Source organism: Tupaia chinensis, unplaced genomic scaffold (genome assembly GCF_000334495.1).
Source record: "Tupaia chinensis unplaced genomic scaffold, TupChi_1.0 Scaffold000165_2, whole genome shotgun sequence".
Taxonomy (NCBI): domain Eukaryota; kingdom Metazoa; phylum Chordata; class Mammalia; order Scandentia; family Tupaiidae; genus Tupaia; species Tupaia belangeri.
Window position 1 is genome coordinate 1,548,942 of NW_006159640.1, and position 16,357 is coordinate 1,565,298.

Sequence of the window (16,357 nt, forward strand, 5' to 3'; positions counted from 1 at the left end):
CGCCGCAATCCCTTCTCCTTCATTCTCCTCTCAGGATCTTGGGCACACCTGCACATGCGCCCGGCATGAGTTTAAGCCACCCGGTCAGGGATGCAAACCACGGTCGACTACATGGGAGTCCAGTGACATAGCCATTACACTAACTGCTGGTCCCACAAAGGCAGAAATTTATGAGACTCATTGGATATTACAACATCTCCAGCACTCCAGAAGAATACTTAGTACAGAAAAAGATGTCAAGTAAATGTGTGTTAAAAACATAGATTTTAAAAAATATACATGAGGACTTTCCTTTTTAAAAAAACAGTATTTAATGAATATGAGGGAAAAAGTTTATGGAAAAGTGAATTTAAATTATATAAATTCAAAAACAAACTTTATTTCTCAACTTAAGCCCCATCCAGGTCAAGACATTTTTCTAAGCAATGATACCAGCCATTTTAGTATATTCCTAAAGTAGGGAGGGTGGGCCAGTCAATGGTGTGGTGGTTAGGGTGACTGAATTCCACAAGGCTAACCAAGCATTTCAAGTCCTGGAGCTGGTAGCTTGGAAAACATGCTGAGTACATGCATGTAAGTGCTCAAAATCCCCAGAGGAGAATGGAGGAGAGGGATTGCAGTATAACCATCCCTCCAGAGGTGCCAGAGGTGATTTCTCATTTTACCACTTTCTCTGTCTCTCTCCAGCAAGTACACTCAGGCTATAGAAAGAAAAAAAAAAAGGAAGAAAGAAAAGAAAAAGAAGAAAAACAAAGGTTCTGGGAATTTAACCATGTCAATGTAGTCTTTTTTACATTAACTGGGTGAAGGAGAAAATGGGTGCCCTGTAAAGAATTTTTAAGACTATGAAACAAAAAGAAGGCAGAAGAAGCCAAATCAGGATTGTAACGTAGCTGCCCACTGATTTCCCATAGAAAGTCTCCAAAAATCACCCTTATGTCTTAAGGGGAATGAACAGGAGCATTGCTGTGGTGCAGAAGGACTCCTAGTACAGCTTTCCTGAGTCTTTTTTCACTAAAGCTTTTGCTAACTTTCCCACTTTCATAATGTACAGATAGATGTTCACTCCTTGGTCCACCAGAAAGACAATAAGTAGAATGCCTTAGCATCCAAAAAAAAAAAGCTATTGCCATGATCTTTGTTCTTGATTGGTCCACTTTTGCTGTGACTAGACCACTTTTATTCCTTGATAGCCATTGTTTTGACTGTTCTTTGTCTTCAGCATCCTACTGGTAAAGCAATGTTACATTTCCTACTATAGTACTTAGAATAAATGCTTCAAGATTTTGATCCCACTTGCTTTAAATTTCCATGAAAAGCTTTACTCTTGTCTGTAGCTGATCTGGGCACAGGTGTTTTGGCATTCCTTGTGCAGAAAGTTTGCTCAATTTTAATTTTTCAGCCAGAATTGTGTAAACTAAACAAGCTGAGATGACTCTGGTGTTGGCTATTGTTTCTGCTGTTAGTCCTCCTTACTTAAGGTATGGACACGATTAAATTTTTTTCCTGCAAATTGATGTGGATTGTTTGTCAGTATGGATAGCAACTTTAACATCATTGTGTCTCTTCAAACAATCCATTTTTTAACAGCTGATTTCTTTGGACCATTATCCTTATAAACTTTTTGTAAAGCATCCGTCATTTTGCCATTCTTCTATACAATCTTCGACCTGAATTTGATGTTGTTCTTGCTTCAAATTGAGCTGAGTTTATGTTGCTCTGATAAGAGATCTTCTCAAATTTCTATCTTTCTTAGTGCCTCAAACTAGATCCTGTTCAGGCATATTGTAACAAGTTAGTAGTAGTTTATTTTGTTGTAAATTTTTTTTTTTTTGAAATCCATGCAGGTTCTTTTATTCCATAATATGAATTTCCGTGAACTTTTTGAAGATGCCCCATATTGCTATCATAAATTAAATTTGAACTATAATTCTTATTATTGATTTCTTAGATTCTAGTATGGCACATTACACTTAAGATTTCCCAGTAGCATTTAGTAATAGAATGTTGAGTCTTTAACTGCTACAGTATTTTTTTTTATTTCTATTTTTTTTCATATAGGATCTTGCTGTCATGATCCTTCTGCCTCAGTCTCCCCTCTGGGCTATAGGTGCAGCCCACCATGCCAGACTATTTTTTTGACAGTTACCCAGTACCCTGTGTTACCCAGGTACACCTCAAGTTCATGATCCTCTTGCCTCAGCCTCTCAATTCACAGGAATTACAAGCACATGCCACCAGACCTGGATGTTAAGTTAGACTGGAAATCGAACGAGGCCTCCCATGTAGTCCCAGCCTGTGAGCATAGCATCTTAGCAGTGCGTGCCACCATGGCTGATCCCACAGTGTTTACTGTGAAGATACAAGAAAAGTAGATATGGTGATAATAGAAAACTTTAAAAACGCTTGTTGCAGAATAAGCCAGAAATGCTGAAGTGTAACAATGTGTCTGATCTACATCAAGCACTTTGCATCTGTGTTAGGTCAGGGTATAAGACACAAAGCTCAAAGCTCTGAATTTGGAATCAAAAGTCCTGGATGATACCTGAAACACTGATCATCAGCTCTTTGGCCTCAGAAAAGTCTCTCAACTTCTCCAGACTAACTTTTCTCTTATTTTAAAATAAAATGATTGAGACATCTGATAGATATTTTGCATGCTCGTTGAGAGAGACAGAGAGAGAGAGTGAGATGGACTCGATGCCGCAATCCTCCAGCCTCCATAGGTTTTTGCTGTAGGGACATTTAGAAGAAAAATACGAAGGCAAAGCATTAATGGGACAAAGAAATGTGGTAATATCTGTTGAAGATATTTTATAGTTTTATCAACTGGACTAGGGAGAAATGTTCACATACTGAAATATTCACTTTGTAAGCTAAACAATGTGATTGAATGTATAAAAGAAAATGAAATTTAAAATATTAAAAAATTTAAAAAAAGAAAAAAGATATTTCGGGTCCATTTGAACATTAAAATTGTTGATTCTCTGATGGTCATTGACTCTCTGATGGTGCATGATTATAATTGAGGAGAGCACAGATTTTCAGAGTGATGTCAACATTAGGCAGTAATAATGTAAAACAGTATTTGTACATGAATTCCCTTCATGCACATCACAGAGCTGGGTCAATGGTGGTAGTGGTTTTTACCATCTCTTCCTCCAAAGGGGCTCCTTGAGCAGTGCATTACATCCTCAGTCCTGGGGACATGTTTGTGTGGAAATGTAACTTGTATGGATTGAACCAAACCCAGTGGAATGTTTCAGGTTTGCTCTTGGCAAGATCTTTCTTTCCCTGCTCCCTAATGAAAGGATTGGAAAGCCAAAAGAGGCCTCACATGGCTCTTCTTGGCTGTTGCCTCTCTCTTTAAACAATGGCTGGATGCATTCTGTAGAAAGAAAAGGAAACATATGGATTAAATTTCCCCCAAGTGCACTGTGGCCTAGGAATGGATTGAAGGCTGGGTGTGTGGGGAATAGAAAGGAAGGCTTTGGCATAACATTCTGGGGAACTTAGTGAAATTTGGGTCCCATGGGAAGTGTTGAGGTTGGAGCAAGGGTCAATAACTAGCTGTGGCCAGGTGTGCTCTGAACTGGCCACAGTGGGACCAGCCTTTATAGAGGACCCTTGGAAATGGAGGAGGGAGTGGAATGGAGTGATGTTGTAATGGGAAATGAGGAAGAAGTGGTCATTGAGTCAGGCAGAGACTTCTAAAATTCCTGGAAAGTCTTCAAGGGGCTGAATGTCTAGGGATCTTTCCTGAAGAAGGCAAGTGTGTCTCTATCATGTGCTTTGTGCAGTGGGATTGAAAGTTTGGAATTTAATTAGTTTAATTAGAATGACATTAGTTAATATATAAATGCTACTTCTTTTGCCAAATTATTCAGGACTCATTAAATGGAGAGTCATGATGAGACTCTTTCATTGGCATCACAGACACATTTGCAGATGGCAACTTGGAGGGCAAGAAAGGGAAGCCTGGGTTTTTGTTTTGTTTGTGATGTTGTGCATGCTGTGCTCACTTCCACTTACAAATCCTCTCATCCTTCTCTAAAAGTGACCAATTGTGCCTGCCTCTTCACTGCCTGAGCTTCCTGCCATAATACCCAGGCTTGTGAGATCATAATCTCCAAGGACCGTCAAGACATACAAGATTTCTTTGCCACATGTGCATGAGGTCTAGGAGTGATCTCTAGCTTTATGTGTGTATTCTTTATTCCTGACACCCATGAACATGGATTTGCTGACTCTTGATTCTGATCTTGGGTACCTGTTTCTGTCTTACTGGTCTAGAGTGAAACCCTAAAAACTAAATAATTGCTGTTGGCCTGAATCCAAGCCACTAGTCATCAGCCCCTTCCCTTGGAGAATTTGGTGACTGATCTTTATCATCTTATCTGGAAGAAGACTTTTTAGTTTGCTTTCAGCAACCCTAACTATAAATGTCCTGAAGCCTGAACGACATTCTTCTTCTTATTCCTTTGTATCAAATTTTCCCTCATCTTAGACTAGATTAGACTGGATCTTGCCATTTTTTCTTAGATGTCACTTTGAATTGCCAGCTCCATTGGGAGAGGCACTGGCTCTATTGGCCACAGTTCTTTCCCAGCTCCTGAATTTGTCTTAGCCTGGCTCTATCCCTTCTCAGTAATGGGAGCTCTCAAAATACCATGTCACCAATGAGTTCATCATGGAAGACTTATCCTGTAGTCACTTACTTTTGTGGAATCTGTCCTTCCTCATTCTAGAAGAAACTAGTGGCTTTCTTTAACTTGGTTCACACATCTTATTTGCATTTGTTATAGTGTATTATATGTAATTACCTATGAGCTACTTCAAAGGGAAGAGACTAGGCATACTTTACAATTGAATGATCATAATGATGCAGGCTTATTTTGCCTTCTCTGTTATATACTAGAATATATGGCAAGATGAAGGAACCCAATAAAATTTTTTGAGTGGATAAAATATTTAGTTCAATTCCCTACTCTTATAGATAAGTAAATGGCACTGAAAGCAGTTCAATCACTTAACCAGATATGCAATGAAATCTATAGGCCATAAACCATATTTGATATATCTTTGTACTCGATACCCAGCTTAACATCTACATGTTTTAAACAACCAATATATGTATGGCACTGAGTTGAAAAGGAATTCTGGAAATGACAAATTTGGTTGGTAGGAGAGCTAGGACTATAAATAGGTATTCTGGCATTCAAATTCTCAGCCTATGGTAAGATTAAACCATGACCAAGGTGCTCAAGATATTTAACAGAAAAAAAAGGTGACATGACAACATCTCTTAAATTTTAGTTTTGGCAGATAGTTCTTATCTCTTTTTCCTTTTTACCGGATATCCTTCTTTATTGTCCTGTCCAAATCATGCAACACTTAAAATACGTGCTTGGCTTAACACTGAGCAAACCACTTCCTTTCTTTTTGATAAATATTCCAGATTTTGAAAAAACATCTCTAAACACCAGTTCTACAAAGATACTTTTTAAAGAGAGGACATCTATAAAAGGTGAAGATTGTTCATGTCCTTCAGGTGACCTGGGAACCCATGTTTTCTGAAAATACTGGGTGTATACAGATGCCAAGAAATGTCTCAAGTTAACAGGGACATTTCTAACAATGGCTATAAGTACTAGAACTGCAAGAAATGTCAGAAGGGAACAATGAGTATTTTGTTATATAACCTCCTGCACACCAGAGGGCTCTATGCAAATTATGACTGACTGTTTTCCCCATAGACACCAAAGAGTAGTTAAAGAAAGGATTGACAATCTTTTTGTAAAGGGCCAGACAGTAAATGTGTTTGCCTTACTCACCATCTGATCTCTGTTGCAACTACTCAGCTCTGCTGTTGTAGCATGAAAGCAGCTACAGACAATTCATAATGAATATATAAGGCTGTATCCTCATAAAACTTTATTTATGGACACTGACCTGTAAATTTCACATGATTTTCATGCATCAGAAAAAAGTATTATCATTTTTTTTAACCATTTAAAAGCATAAAAATCATTCTTTGCTCACAGGCTATATACAAAAATATGCTAGATTTGATTTGGCTTGTGAGCTAGTCTGCTGAACCCCTGATTCAATTAATAGTAATACTACTAATAACAATTTCCATTTACTGAATCCCCATTATGAAGCAAGCACTATTTTTCAAAGGAGGAGGTAAACAGTTGATTTGGTCAAAGTCAAAAGCTAATAAGTAGAATGGGAACCAGCAGTTAGTGTAATGGCTATGTCGCTGGATTCCTACGTAGTCGACTGCAGTTCGCGTCCGGGACCCGGTGGCTTAAAACTCACGCTGGGCACGTGTGCGTGCGTGTCCAAGATCCCGAGAGGAAAATGGAGGAGAAGGGATTGTGGCGTGACCATCCCCTCTGGGGGATGATTTTTCGCTATCTGTCTCTATGTCTCTCTCTGTCCGTCTGGCGAGTGCATGTGCCCTGTAGCAAAAACCTCTCCAAAGAAAAAGCTAGTAAGTAGAAGAACTGAGAATCAAGCCCAGATCTGTCCATTTTAGAAGCTGTGCTCCTCACTATTGCAGTTTTAGGGCTGGCCCTATAACCTACTGGTTAAGAGAGTGGGATTTCATGTGGCCAACTGCAGTTCAAGCCCCAACCTTAGTGGCTCGAAAAACGTAAGTATGTTGGAATTGCCTACTCTAAATTTCAGTACTGATTAGAGATGAACTCTGAACTAGTAGATTGAAATGGCTCCTCCCTTTTCTGAGAATCTAACTTTTTAAATTAATTTCACAGGAATGTATTTAATTAAAATCCAAGTCACTTCTTTTCCCTGTATTATAGATCTCTCTTTTGTAAAACTAGAGGACTGAACAACATAATCTCAAAGATTCTTTCCAGTTTTAAAATACTTGAGCTTACGATTAACAGGGGATGTTAAGAATAAACTTTATGCTATTAAATTCAAGATAACGTGAATCATTTCACATTTTTGTCTTAGTAACTAGTCCTGCCCAACTCCCTCATCCCCATCAAAGCCTGCAAACTTGAAGTCCATGGGCCGAATCCAGCTTGCAGATGTGTTTTGTTTGGCCTATAGAGTGTATTAGAACTTTGTGAATCAGTGGCCAACATTAAAAAGACTGGGTATTTCCAGTAAACATTCACAATTCCAAGTTTTCTTTAAAAAAAAATCAGAGGACCTATCAGCACTAGATTTAATTTTTACATGGCAGTGGTTAGCTGAAGCTGACCTCAAGTTCTCTAGTTCACTAGAGTTCTTACCTCACGGGTATGAATTATACCTGGCCACCTTCATTTATACACTATTCCTTTCCCTGCTTGCCTGGTCCTATAAGTTATCTGAGTTTTCTACCCTTGTCCTAGAATTTTCAGCTCATGAAATGCCCAGAAATGCATATGTTGTGCACTTAGAATTGTGAAATCTTAGAATAAGTGAATTGGATTGTATCTAATTGGATCCTAGCAAACAAGAGGATGAGAACAGGATGCAGAGAAAAGTTTTTGCAGCATCTTAAAAAAAAATATTCTTGAGAGTTTTGATGGACAGGATGACACAATGGTGTTTTGTGCCAGCCAACTAGCTAATGTGGTCCCTAGCTACATTATTAGAAATGTAGAGTTCTGACAGGGCATGAGCCAGGCCTGCCCTTCTCTCTGCTGCTCAGATGTGTCTAAGTCATCATGTTTATTTCTTGGCACTACATTGCAAGTGTGATTGTTAACAAGGAATTGAGTGTGCTCATTTCAGCAGCACACAATACTAAAATTGGAACAATACAGAGAAGATTAGTATGGCCCCTGTGCAAGGATGACATGCAAATTTGTGAAGCGTTCCATATTTTTTGGCCAACTCAATGGTAGGGACAAGTCTGGAAATATCAATAATAACATTGAATGCCTATGGATTAAATTCTCCAATCAGGAGACACAGACTGGCTGAATGGATTAAAAATCAGAAACCCTCCATCTGCTTCCTACAAGAAACCCATCTCATGGATAAAGACATACATAGACTAAAAGTGAAGGGCTGGAAAAAAGTATTCCACACAAATGTAAACCAAAAAAGAGTGGGAGTCGCTATACTGATTTCAGACAAAATAGGCTTTAAGACTAAAACTGTAAGAAAAGACAAATAAGGGCATTATATAGTAGTAAAAGGGCTAATTCACCAAAAAGATATAATGCTTATAAATATCTATGCACCCAACTCAGGAGCACCCAAATATGTAAAGAAAAGATTGCTAGATCTAAAAGGAGAGATAGACTGTAACACTATAATTGTTGGAGATCTCAACACCCCATTATCTCCTTTAGACAGGTCAATGAGACAAAAAATAAGCAAAGAGACTCAGGACCTAAATGATACCATAAAACAGATGGACTTGATAGACATCTATAGAACTTTCCATCAAAAAAAAACAAAAAAAACTACAAAATTACATTTTTCTCAGCCCTGCATGGTACCATTTCAAAAACTGATCCTATGATAGGGCACAAAATTAGCCTTTCCAGATTCAAAGGCATAGAAACTATATTCCCTCCATCAGTAATTTTATAGTTTGCAGTTTTAGGTTTAGATCTTTGGGAAAAGCCCTCAAAAATATACAAATACATGGAAAATAAATAACCTACTTCTGAATGATTCCAAAACTAATGTGGAGATTAAGATGGAAATCAAAAGATTCATGGAAACTAATGACAATGAATACATAAGTTTCCATAATCTATGGGATACTGCAAAAGCAGTCATAAGAGGGAAGTTCATAGCAATTAGTGTGCACAAGATAAAGATGGAAAGGTGGCAAAAGGACAACTTAACATCATGCCTAAGGGAATTGGAAAAAGAACAACAAAAACATCCATAAAATGCAAGGAGAAAAGAAATAATAAAGATTTGAGCAGAAATAAATGAAATAGAAAATAAGCGAACTGTACAAAAAATCAATGAAAGCAAAAGCTGGTTCTTTGAAAGGATAAACAGGATTGACACACCATTAGCCAGACTAATTAAGAAGAGAGAAAGGAACCAGATAAGACAAATTTGCAATGAATCAGGCAACATTATAACAGACATAACAGAAATATAAAACATACTATGAGGGACTATATGCCAAGAAAGTAGAAAAACTGGATGAGGTAGACAAATTCCTGGACACATATAATCTACCAAGATTGACTCAGGAGGACATAGAAAGCCTAAATAGACCTATAACAAGCAATGAGATTGATTTAACCAGTAATAAATAACCTCCCAACAAAGAAAAGTCCAAGCCCGATGGCTTTACTGCCAATTTTTACAAAACTTTTAAAGAAGAGGTAACCCCATCCTACTCACAGTGTTTCTAGAGATCCAAAAGGAAGGAACCCTTCCAAATTCATTCTATGAAGCCTCCATTTCCCTCATTCCCAAAATGGATAATGTTACGGCAAAAAAGGAAAACTATAGACCTATATATTGGATGAATATAGATGCAAAAATTCTCAACACGATACTTGCTAACCGTATTCAACAGCATATAAAAAAGGTTATTCATCATGACCAGGTAGGCTTTATTCCAGGGATGCAAGGGTGGTTCAACATAGGCAAAGCCTTAAATGTAATACACCATATTAACAGAAAGAAAAATAAAAACCATATAATTATTTCAGTTGATGAGGAAAAAGCATTTGACAAAATACAGCATGGCTTTATGATCAAGACTCTAAGTAAAATTGGCATAGAAGGACTGTTTCTCAGCATGATAAAAGCCATTTATGAAAAACCTGCAGCTAACATTATACTGAATGGTAAAAAGCTGAAAGCTAAAAGAGAAGAAAATAAAATACATTCCAAGGAAATAAGAGCTGAAATTATCTGTTTGCAGATGACATGATTGTATAAATAGAAGATCCAATAGTATCCATTAAAAAACTACTTGAAGTAATAAATGCATACAGTAAAGTGGAAGGCTACAAAATTAACTTACAAAAATCTATAGGATTTCTATATACAAACAACAAGCAGGCAGAGACAGAACTGAAGAATGTAATTCCATTTACCATAGCCACAAGAAGTATAAGATACTTAGGAGTAAAACTAACCAAGGAAGTAAAAAACCTCTACAAGGAGAACTATGAAAACTTTAAAAGGAAATTGAAAAGGACACTAAAAAGTGGAAGGACATCCCATGTTCCTGGATTGGCAGAATCAATATAATCAAAATGGCAATCCTACCCAAATTAATCTACTTGTTTAATGAAATTCCTATAAAATTACAAGAGACATTCTTCACAGATCTAGAAAAGACAATCATAGAATTTGTCTGGAACCATAAAAGTCCCCGTTTTACTAAAGCCATCCTGCATGAGAAGACCAGAGTAGGTGACATCTCACTCCCTGATCCCAAAATATATCACAAAGCTGTGATCCTCAAAACAGCATGGTGTTGGCATGAAAGTAGACATGAGGACCAATGGAACAGAGTAGATACTCCAGAAATAAACCCCAAAACATACAGCCAACTCATCTTTGACAAAGGATATCAGTCAATCCAGTGGGAAAAGGGAAACCTCTTTAGCAAATTATTATAAAAACTGGGTATACACTTGGAGAAAGATGAATCTGAACCTCAATCTATTACCATTAACAAAAATCAACTCAAAGTGGATCAAAGATCTAAACCTAAAACCGCAAACTATAAAATTACTGATGGAGGGACCAGCAGTTAGTGTAATGGCTATGTCACTGGACTCCCATGTAGTCGACTGCGGTTCAAGTCCTGGACTCAGCGACTTAAACTCATGCCGGGCGTGTGTGCATGTGTGCCCAAGATCCCAAGAGGAGAATGGAGGAGAAGGGATTGTGGCGTGGCCATCCCCCCGGGGGGTGATTTCTTGCTTTCTGTCTCTCTGTCTCTGTCTTTCTGGTGAGCACACGTGCCCTATAGCGAAAACCTCTCAAAAAAAAAAATTACTGATGGAAAACACTGGGAGACATTGGGATAGGCAAAGACTTTTTAAGCAAGACCTCCAAAGCAATAATCTCCAAAATAGACAGGTAGGATTACATCAGATTAAGGAGTTTCTGCATAGCAAAGGACACCATAATTAGTGTGAATCGACAACCCTCAGAATGGGAGAGAATTTTTGTTAACTGTACCTCAGATAATGGACTGATGATTAGAATACACAGGGAACTCAAGCAGCTTACCTGGAAGAAAATGATTAACCCAATTAAAAGATGGGAAAACAAGCTGAATAAACAACTCTCTAAGGAAGATATAGGAACAGCCAAAACGCACATGAAAAAATGCTCAACATCCCTCATTGTAAGGGAGATACAGATCAAAACCACAATAAGATACCACCTAACCCCAGTTAGACTGGTGTTTTTAAAAAAACAAATAACGATAAGTGCTGGAGGGGATATGGTGAAAGGAAACACTCCTACACTGTTGGTGGGAATGTAAATTGGTCCAGCCACTGTGGAGAACAACATGGAAGTTCCTCAAAGACCTTCAAATAGAACTACCATATGATCCAGCAATTCCACTCCTGGGTATCTATCCAAAGGACAGGAGAGCACTCAGTCGGAGAAATACTTGCACAACTATTTTCATTGCAGCCTTATTCACAATTGCTAAGACATGGAACCAACCCAAGTGTCCACAAACTGATGAATGAATTGAATAATTGTGGCACATATACTCCATGGAATACTATTCAGTCATAAAAAACAACAAAGCCCTGGAATTTGATAGAAAGTGGACAAATATGGAAGTTATGTTGCTGAGTGAAGCAAGTCAAGGTATGAAAGAGAAGCCTTGTATGTATCCACTTAACATATACTGACTGTCCGCACTCTATGGTACAGACTGAAAGACTGGAGAACATAAAAGTATTAAAAATTGTAATGGACACTAGAGACAAAGTGGAAAGAGAGTGTGGGAGGGGAAGAGCATAGAGGAAAGGAAATTTGGCGGGGGTGGGGGTAATGGAGAGGTATGACACTTGTAGGACACAGATAAGGTCTATTATCTGTTGATGAGGATGTGTATAATAGTCTCAACTGGGCTGGACTAAGATGTATATCATGCTGGGTAAAGTCTCTTCACAATCTAAATGATGTATAGTGATTTAATGTATGAATAATAATAAAAAATAAAAAAAAATTTAAAAAAGTGTAAAAAAATACCCAAGGAATTGAACAATGGATTGGTAGAATGACTTGTAGTGTCTTCACATGAGTGAGAGTTGAAAAGGCTGGGACCATATATTCTGGAGAAGAGAGGCCTCAGGAGGCACAGGATGAATCTTTTCACATATTGGCAAAGGTGTCCTAAGGAGGATCAGATAAGAACATGTCTCAGCTCTTTCTCTGAGCTTTGGTTTCCTTAATAAGTAGGTTTATTTATTTATTTAGTTTGCTACAGGGGATTATTACACTTGCTGGAGAGAGACAATGGGGGAGAGAGAGAAAGAGAGAGCTATGGAAAGTGAGATATCACCCCCTCCTCCTTCCGCAGGGAAGTTGGCCATGCTATAGTCCTTTCTCCTCCATTCTCCTCTCAGGATTTTGGGCATGCACACACATGTGCCTAGTGTGTTTTTCAAGTCATCACTTGGTTGGGGATTCTAGCAGCTCAGTCAGCCAAGTGGGATCTAGCCACCTTAATCGCCATGCCATCTAGTGGCTAAGTAAAGAGGTTTTATTTTCAGCATCTTCTCCTTCCCCAAGAAATTCTTTCTACAAAGGAAAATTAATCTTGAAGCAAAATGTAAAATAAGGAATTCAGAGTTGCTTTGGTTGTAAAGGTTCAGGGGGCCTTGAGGCTCAGCTATTTTCTTTTTCTTTCTTTTCTTTTCTTTCTTTCTTTCTTTTTTTTTTTTTTTTTTTTTTTTTTTTTTTTTTTTTTTTTTTTTTTTTTTTTTTGAGAGGTTTTTGCTATAGGGCATGTGCACTCGCCAGACAGACCGAGAGAGACAGAGAGACAGAAAACGAGAAGTCACCCCCCCAGGGGGGATGGCCACGCCGCAATCCCTTCTCCTCCTTTCTCCTCTAGGGATCTTGGGCACGCACGCACACATGCCCGGCATGAGTTTTAAGCCACTGGGTCCAGGACACAAACCAAGGTCGACTACATGGGAGTTCAGCGACATAGCCATTACCCTAACTGCTGGTCCCTCAGCTGTTTTCTTTTAGTCCTTTCTAGCCACATCTCAGAGAGCTCAACAGATCACTGAGATCTTGTGGCATAATTTGAAAAAAACTGATTTAAACTTAAAAGATTCCTGCTAACTAAATCCTTCATTCCTTGTAGCCTATGTTTTCTGACTTTAAAAGGCAGAGAGGGCTTTGAGTATGGTCAAGGATAAAATGGGATATCAAAAGTAGGGGTTGTAGGGATGGGGATAGATGGTCTCAGTGGAAAGAATAGCAAGAGCTGTTGAGATCTGTGCAGTCAGACTGAGACATATTTTTCCTGAAGTGAAAAATATGTTTGTCAGAACATCCTCTACCCCTCCACCCCCCAGGTACAATTATCTACTAAGAGATACAAATGGTGGCTTGGTTTTTATTTCTGTAGGTGCTTTTGAAGACTGATTCTTATTGACATTGTGGTTTTTCTCTTTAATATCAAATTTGCCCTCAACCGCCTGCTCAGCAACCTGCATTTTGTTGTTGCCATGTAGTGTGAGAATTATGCCAGTACTAGAAGTGGACTCTGGCTGGTTTAAATGGTCATGGTGATCCTTCCTTCTTGACAATAAGTGTTTCAGGAACCCTGGCTTCAGGCAATCAATGTTTAGAGTCCCCTCAGTGAGGATTGCCAAGGAATGGATGCATCCCCCAACCTGGGCAACTGCAGGGCATGTGTGCTACAGGGCCCTTCAAGAAAAGTTTCCTCATTTATAAGGAAGAACCAAGTGAAGAATCAGCTTATTTTTTCCTCTGGATATTTGGATGTGGTCATGTGTGAATGAGAGGCCAAGAATTGCTGCAGCCATTTCAGTAATAGCCTGAACATAAAGTTGGCACATGCAAGATGGTAGTAGACTTGGAACCACAGAACTGAGTCATATCGGAAACTTGCTGACCTTCTGGACTTTTAGGTGCAGGAGTCAATAACTTTCCTTCCTTCCCTTATTATTATTATTTTTAAGAATTATCTAATTTTATTTATTCATTCATTTATCTTAATTTGACCAGACAAAGATAGACACACAGAGGGAAGAAAAGTGAGAAAGCAAGCCACCAGGTCCAGGAGGACTCGAACCATGGTCGGTCATGTGGGAGTGTCCAGTGCCTTAACCACCATGCCACTTGCCAGTCCCAGCACCCTTATTATTTTTTAAAGGTTTGTTTATTTCTTTCAAGAGAGAGAGAGAGAACCCTTGACAGAGTTTCCCTGCACCATGATCCTGCCTCCAGAATTCTAGCTAGGTAGGATCTTGGGCATCATGGCACAACTGGCACATTCAGGTCAACCCAGGATCTGAACTCAGGCCTCCCATATGGTTCCAGTATTGCGTCACTGTACCATATACATCACTATGGTGGCCTTTCCTTATTTTAGCCAGTTTGATGCATAGTTTCTGATTCTTGAAGCTTAATGATCCTCAATGAATGCATTAGCTCATCCAAACCAGAAATGTTTCCTCCCAGTGTTGGGGAATGGGCACATTGATGAGTGTATCAGGCACATTTTATGTCTTCTTCATCTCATATACTCTTGGCTTCACCTGATTGCCTACCCTACCCCACCTGCTGTAGCTGACTGACTTAGCTGACTGACTTACTAACCAACAGAATTAAACTTCCTGAGGTTGACCAACAACATACCTGAAATTATTAGTATCTTGCAGTATTTTTGAGCTTAGATGAAGATCAAGCTGTAGGCATGAGATCTGGCTTCCTGAGCAGCTGCTGCAGTGGCTGAATAATGCAACCCAGGAGTGTGGGAGAGTTAAATATCTATTAGGTAAACTTTGAACAATGGAACTTAGTATATGTGAAGGATCTGGCAAATTTCCTTGCCCTTTCTCTCCAATATCCCTGAATCAAGGAGCATGTTCTTTCCTGAATAGCCCATTTGGAAACACCTCTCAGACCAGGCAGATATCTCTGTTCAAGTATATCACTTTACATTATGCTTCATCCTTCTCTGCATCACTTCCCATTTTGCTCAGTTTTAGAACCATAGGGTGTTACCTCCTAGATAAAGCATTAGTTCCTAATCCTTTTCTTTGAGCTCTACTGTTAGGAAAAGCACTAAGCTAGAAAAGAAAAGACCAAAGAAGAAAGAAATGGTAGAGTTTAGACTATTGCCCAGGTATGGTTTTAATATTTAGAAAATCTGATCTTCTGTAAAGATAGCAATCCAGGTGGAATGTACAAGCATATAGTGTAATAGTTAAGAGGTCAACTATATATGTATTATAGTCCTAACTCTGCCCTTCATTACTGTGTGAGCTTGTTTAAGTTATTTAACTCCTCTTAGCCTCACTTTCCTCATTTGTAAAATAATGAAGAGCTGGGAACCAGTAGTTAGTGTAATGGCTATGTTGCTGGACTCCCATGTAGTTGACTGCGGCTCGCATCCTGGACCCGGTGGCTTAAAACTCACACCAGGCGTGTGTGCATGCGTGTCCAAGATCCCGAGAGGAGAATGGAGGAGAAGGGATTGCGGCGTGACCATCCCCCCGGGGGGGTGATTTCTCGCTTTCTGTCTCACTGTCTCTCTCTGTCTGTCTGGCGAGCGCACGTGCCCTATAGCGAAAACCTCTCCAAAAAATTAATAAATAAATAAATAATGAAGAGCTCACTCACTTAATAGAGTTATTGTGAGGATTAAAAAAAAATAATGGTTAAGAAAACACCACAGAATTTCTCAACATCAATGCTATTCACATTTTGGAACAGATAACTTAGTGAGGGAGCCATCCTGTGCACTGTCAGGTTTACTGACATTTCTGGCCTCTGCTCACTAAGCGCAACAAGACAGCCAGTCTGTCACAATGAAATGATATCTCTATACATTGCAAAATGGCATGGGAGGCATATTTCCCCCTAGTTGGGAAAAATTGACTTCTCCTTAGTTGATATCCAGCACTAAATACTGGAGATGTAAATGAGGCTATTTTAGACCTTCCAGTCCAGCCAGTTCTCCAGTTGAATGCATGTATGTGAGTAACTGCATCCTCAAGATGACCAAAAGAATCACAGTCAAAATTGGGAGAAATCACAAAACACAGTAGCCACTAACTCTTGGATGAATGGATATAGAGCACTAGAAAATCGAGACAAATTGGTACTAGATACGTACCAATTTGTTGCTGTAAGAAAAACCTCAACTATGTGTCATTGG

General features: G+C 38.9%; 1 non-coding gene across 1 annotated transcript; it reads left to right on the plus strand.

The window, feature by feature from the left end:
* Positions 1 to 7,744: 7,744 nt before the first annotated feature.
* On the plus strand, positions 7,745 to 7,853 carry LOC114007412 (U6 spliceosomal RNA). The gene has a single exon (XR_003549042.1). It is a non-coding gene; the product is annotated as a U6 spliceosomal RNA (small nuclear RNA).
* Positions 7,854 to 16,357: the final 8,504 nt, after the last annotated feature.